The 6122-nt window shown below is 30.4% G+C and overlaps 1 non-coding gene and 1 pseudogene across 1 annotated transcript; one reads left to right on the top strand and one right to left on the bottom strand.

Moving 5' to 3' along the window:
* Positions 1–3141: 3141 nt before the first annotated feature.
* Positions 3142–5802, top strand: LOC102581135 (vetispiradiene synthase 3-like; annotated as a pseudogene).
* A 247-nt stretch (positions 5803–6049) lies between these two features.
* MIR408A (microRNA MIR408a) lies at positions 6050–6122 on the bottom strand. Its single transcript, NR_127282.1, has one exon. It is a non-coding gene; the product is annotated as a microRNA MIR408a (primary transcript).

Raw genomic sequence — 6122 nt, 5'->3', positions numbered from 1 at the left:
AGGGGGATTGGGTGAAAAAAAGAACTTGTTAAAAATTATTTTTTTGTAAAAAAACAAACTATTTTTTTTCCGATTTTTTTACATTTTTTTGGGATAGGGGGTGGAGGATGGTAGGGAGGGTGGAGTGATAAAATAAAATTTAAAAAGATTTTGTTTTTAAAGCTTTTAACAAGATCTCTACTATAATATGTATATCCTACCCATATTATTCATTGAATAACTCGTTTTTACCCATTTAAAATATAAATAAAGTCAATCCAAGTTATTTTTAATCGACTTATATTTGACTTGATTCGTTCGTTTGTCACTTCTAAGTAAGAGTAATATAGTCAGGTAAGGATGACGGAAAAAAAAAAAATAATCAAGGATGACGGCATGCATTCAGTAACAGGAATTTGGAAAACGTAGACGTCCCTCCATCCATCCATCCATCCCATATAAGTTATTTATCTTACTAAATTAAGAAAATATTAAAAAAATAAATTCTATATTATTCTTGCAATTAATTTTTTTTTAAAGTATTCACATTTATTTGTAAAATTTCCTAAAAAATTATTAAGGAGTGAATTAATAAAATTATCTTTTCATCTATAATTTTTTAATATACTTGCAAAAAAAAATCAACTTAATAAATTTAATTTAAAGTAGAAGAATAGGCATGTTATTTGTGGGCGGAGCCATTTTTTATAAAGAGTGGTTTGATGCATATTTTTTATGGAAAATTCATATGGTATACATGAAGTTGAAAACTAGACAGTCTTCGCTAAATATGACTCAGAAGAAATTACACATTCTTTCCTAAATTTTTAGCTCCGCCACAAATGTTGTTCACAAGAATTTAGATACACGGTAAATTAAAGTTTCATGCTGCAAACATATATAAATAAAATCCAAAAAGAAAAAAAAATATGTTGTCATATTATAAAGGAGTATTAGAATATAATAGGCTCAGTGGCGTAGTTGAACACTTCTATCGAAAAATCATACTTATTTATAGCAAATTATATAAAATATATAGTTTAAAATTATTTTTCACATATATATAAAATTCTAAACATTCTTAAAGAGAAAAAAATTTCACCTCTGTAAAAAATAGAACAACTAGTGATTAGTTATCAGTATATTATGACCCGTTTGGCAATATATTTTCAAGTAAAATTTGGAAAAAAATTTGACAAATAGTGTGTCCATAAAACTTGCCATTATTTTGGTAATTCCAAATACTAGTTTTTCTAGTATTTGGACCAAATCTCATTATTTGGGCCAAATCTCATATTGGAGCTTTTAAAAATTCAAATTCTACACGAAACTTTTATCTTTTACATAAATACCCTCTACTTATTAACACTAAAACACTCACTCCGAACTAGCACATTGCTCCAGTGTCATGGGCACTACTTGTTATTTGTTGCAACGTAGATCCAACTAACTTGTTGCGGAAGTCATGAATCATGTTACGTCGACATTTCTATAATTCTATCTTGCTAAGTAATACAATACAAACTTATAGTTAGATTTGATAGTATCTTAAACTTATGGATGTAAATCATATTTCTTAAAAAGTGAAATATGTTTCTCCAATACTGGCTAAACACATGGTGAAATTTCACCCAAATCTTCACTCAAGTAATAATTGTCATACTTGAAATCTATGATCAAACACTAGCATAGTTAAGTGTGGCAACCCCCAACATGACTACTACAATGTATGAGAAAATAAATAAATTCAACACATAATATTTCAGATAATCATTCAATTATTCATTCTTCTCTTAAAAAGTTATTCAGATTTTAATTCTTCACACAAAAGTCATTTTGACTATTAATTTTTCTCTTAGAAATTTATTCAACTTTGATTTTAACTCAGTAATCACTCAATTAAGAGTATTTTTCTTACAAAGTCAGTCAAACTATTTAATTAATTTTCTATTAAAATTTATCGACATAAAAAAAATTAAATGAAAATTTTGAATAAAATAAACGAATATCTATTTAAATCATACATTTTAATGACTTGGTTCGCTGAAAATATAATATTAATCTTTTTATTCTAATATTATTCTCCTCTAAATGTAATATTGATCTTTTAGAGCCTTGCTGAAGTCTTCATCACCTTAACTCCTTAAGCAACTGTGAAGCTACTTCCTGCGATAATTGTAGTAAATTACTTGTGGGAGTATTAAGATATTATTTTTTATCAAAATATTAAGTATAAAAAAAAATTTATCTGTAAGTTGCCAAACATTTTTATAAAGTTTTAAGCCATCACTAATAAGTTGTGTCGTGACTAAGAGTCTATTTGGCATTACTGCTAAAAATAACTAAATTTTAGAAATATTTTTTTTAAATGTCATTTTAGAAAAAGTGCTTTTGAAAAAAAAAACAATTTTTGTTTGGCTAATTCATTTGAAAAATACTTTTCATAAGCAAATTGTGTTTTGGCTGATTTTTAAAAAAAAGTGTTTTTGAGAGTTAAATTACAAAAAGGACAACTATTAATGTACTTTTAATATTAAAATTATTTATAGAGAGAAACTATTTTAAATATCTATTATAAAAAAACTAATCACTTTTTTATTTTTATTACATTAAAATGTACATATTTAAATTTTCAGTCAATATTATACATTTGTTGGGAGGCTGAAATCTTTAATTGTTATTTTTTTTTCTTTTTTCTAATCTTCCAAAAATATGTTGTTACCTTTTTCTAATTCTGCAAAATAATATGTAAAATAATATGTAATATATAAAATAATAATATATAAACTTAAAATAAATTACAAAATTAATTATATAAAAATAAAAATAAAATTCTTAAAACTGCTTGTGCTTCCGTCTAAAACACTTTTACTAATTTATTAAGCACTTGATTTTTCAACAAATTTTTTTTTTCTCAAAATAAGTGTTTCTGGCCTCTCAACAGATAACAACAATGTCAAACAAACTCTAAATTAATGAATTTTGGATTAAAAATCAAAGATGAGTGAGTTTATGAGAGAAAAGTTCATAATTGAATTACTAGGTAAGATATCATCTCGAATTTCAATCATGAAAAATGGCTATGACAAATGCTCTCACCATTCATTTAATATTATAAATACTCGTTACCTTCTCTTAAATTCTATAGTACAAAGAAACCTAACAAAGAAAAAAGAAATGAAAGGAAAGGAAATTTTCTCTGTTCTACGTAAGCTAAGAGTAGTAGAAAAGTCTCCAGCTGCTGACTTCTCTCCTAGTCTTTGGGGTGATCGTTTCCATTTATTTTCCCTTGACAATAAGGTATGTATTTTGTACATGTATTTCTTATCTTGTTAAAGGAGATTCATTTCTGACATTTTCTTTTTAAATATATTTGCAGGTTGCTGAAAAGTATGTTGAAGAGATTGAAACTTTGAAGGAACAAACAAGGAGTATATTAATGTCAGGAAAAACATTGGCTGAAAAGTTGAATCTCTTTGATATTGTTGAACGCCTTGGAATTGCTTGTCACTTTGAAAAACAAATAGACGACAACATTGATCCTAACTTTGAGGCTCATGAATACAATGATTTATGCATTTCATCCCTTCAATTTCGACTCCTAAGACAACATGGCTACAATATTTCTCCAAGTAATATATCTATCAAGTTCTACTTCATTAATTTCTTGTTATATCTTTAGTTTTGTTTTTCCCTAATTAAATGTACAAGGACTAACTTGAACCAGAAATTTTTAACAGATTCCAAGATGCAAAGGGAAATTTAAACAAATCCATTGGTAACAACATCAGGGGTCTATTGAACTTATATGAAGCTTCACATGTAAGGACTCATGGAGACAACATCTTAGAAGAGGTGCTTTCATTTTCCACTGCTTATCTAGAATCTGCAGCTCCACATTTGAAGTCACCTCTGAGTAAACAAGTGACTCATGCCCTTGAGCAATCTCTCCATAAGGGCATTCCAAGAGTCGAGACACGCTACTTCATCTCCATCTATGAAGAGGAGGAATTTAAGAATGATGTGCTGCTTCGATTTGCCAAACTGGACTTCAACTTACTTCAGATGTTGCACAAACAAGAACTAAGCGAAGTATCAAGGTACACTAATAATTTACATAAAAAATATAAATTATTTGTTGATAGTAATTTCTAAGATTGGTACTTATTCTGTAGGTGGTGGAAAGATTTAGATTTTGTGACAACCCTTCCATATGCTAGGGACAGAGCAGTCGAGTGCTACTTCTGGACAGTGGGAGTGTATGCTGAACCTCAATACTCTCAGGCTCGTGTCATGCTTGCTAAGACTATAGCAATTATTTCATTATTAGATGACACGTTCGATGCTTATGGCACTGTAAAAGAACTTGAGGTCTACACTGATGCCATACAGAGGTATGGACTACTTCTCAAACATTTTATCATTTAATTAGATGATCCCATAAAGGTGGGCGAACTGTCCATTTTGGTGTGTGTTTTTAGAGAGGGTCCCTTTTGGTGTTTAAGGTTCAAAAAGTGTCCGTTTTGGTGCCGGGCTCAGGAAAAGACCATATCAAACAACATATTTATGTAAAATTGTATATATTCCCCCTCCTCCCCCCCCCCCCCCCCTACCAATTTGTAATTGGAGACAAGCCTTGACGTCAAACACTAGATGTTTCTCCTTCTTCCTATGATGTATGTTATGTTAAATTGAACTTGTCAAATTCATTTGCTTTTTCATTTATTAGGTGGGATATTAGCCAAATTGATCGGCTCCCAGAGTACATGAAAATCAGCTACAAAGCACTTTTAGATCTCTATAACGATTATGAAACAGAGTTGTCAAAGGATGGCAGATCTGATGTTGTTTAATATGCAAAAGAAAGGGTATGAATCGTGAATTATACTGGTTAACTCAATATTAATCAGTTTTTTTTTCTCCTCATTTTTGCTTATAATGAAAGTTATTGTTTTGATATGTAGTGATGGTTGAATGTCTTTGCTTGTTGTTTGACAGATGAAAGAAACAGTGAGAAACTACTTTGTGGAAGCCAAATGGTTAATTGATGGATATATGCCACCTTTTTCCGAGTATCTTAGCCTACGTTAGTTGCTAGCACTTATTACTTGCTTACAACTACATCCTGCTTTGACATGAAGTGTGCTAACAAGGAAGATTTTGAATGGTTGGCCAAGAACCCTAAAATTCTTGAAGCCAATGTGACCTTATGTCGAGTCATTGATGACCTAGCCACATATGAGGTATACATTGCATCAAATAAAGTTACATATATGCGTTTACCTAGTTGCAACCATGAAGTGATAAAAATTGATTTCATACTTCTACGAACACATTCTAACTTCCAATCCAGGTTGAGAAGGATAGAGGTCAGATTGTAACTGGAAATTGAGTGTTACATGAGAGATCATGGTGTATCAACAGAAGAGGCAATGGAAAAATTTCAAGAAATGGCTGAGATAGCGTGGAAGGATCTAAATGAAGGAATTCTACGACCAACTCCTGTATCTATGAAGATTCTCACTCGTATTCTCAATCTTGCTCGCATCATGGGTGTCATATACAACCATAACCAAGATGGATACACTCATCCTGAAAAAGTACTAAAACCTCACATTATGGCCTTGTTTGTGGACTCCATTAAAATTTAAAGCATCAATTGTTGTATACGGGAGCACTTGGTTACTAGCCCCTCAAATAAGTAATTGATCTACATTTGATGGTATATCTGTAGCTAGTTACGGTAGCTAGGTAATCAAATAATAATAAAGAATATTCAAAGTATCAATTTCTTACAGGAAATAAATTATAATCTCAATCATTAAACTACTTATAAGACGAATCGTGATACTATACTGAGACACTTGGTTAATCATGTCCTTGTGGTCTAATAATGCAGGTCTATTGATCTAGTTGTCCATATTGACTAGCCTCATCAAAAATAAAATTATTGATTATGACCATTTCATTATTTTAGCAATTACTAGTACCTTTTTTCGCATTCCTGGACTTTATAATGTCATAGACCGGAAATAAAAGGGAAAAAAAAGAGAGAGATTTGGGGGAGGAGAACCAGGGAAGAGGCTGTGCATGGAATGGGCAACTAGTAAAATTGTACATCTCATGCGCTGCCTCGTCCCTGT

The sequence above is a fragment of the Solanum tuberosum genome, unplaced genomic scaffold, assembly GCF_000226075.1.
Source record: "Solanum tuberosum cultivar DM 1-3 516 R44 unplaced genomic scaffold, SolTub_3.0 scf00277, whole genome shotgun sequence".
In the NCBI taxonomy this organism is placed as follows: Eukaryota; Viridiplantae; Streptophyta; class Magnoliopsida; order Solanales; family Solanaceae; genus Solanum; species Solanum tuberosum.
This window is presented reverse-complemented; position numbering and strand designations above follow the sequence as displayed.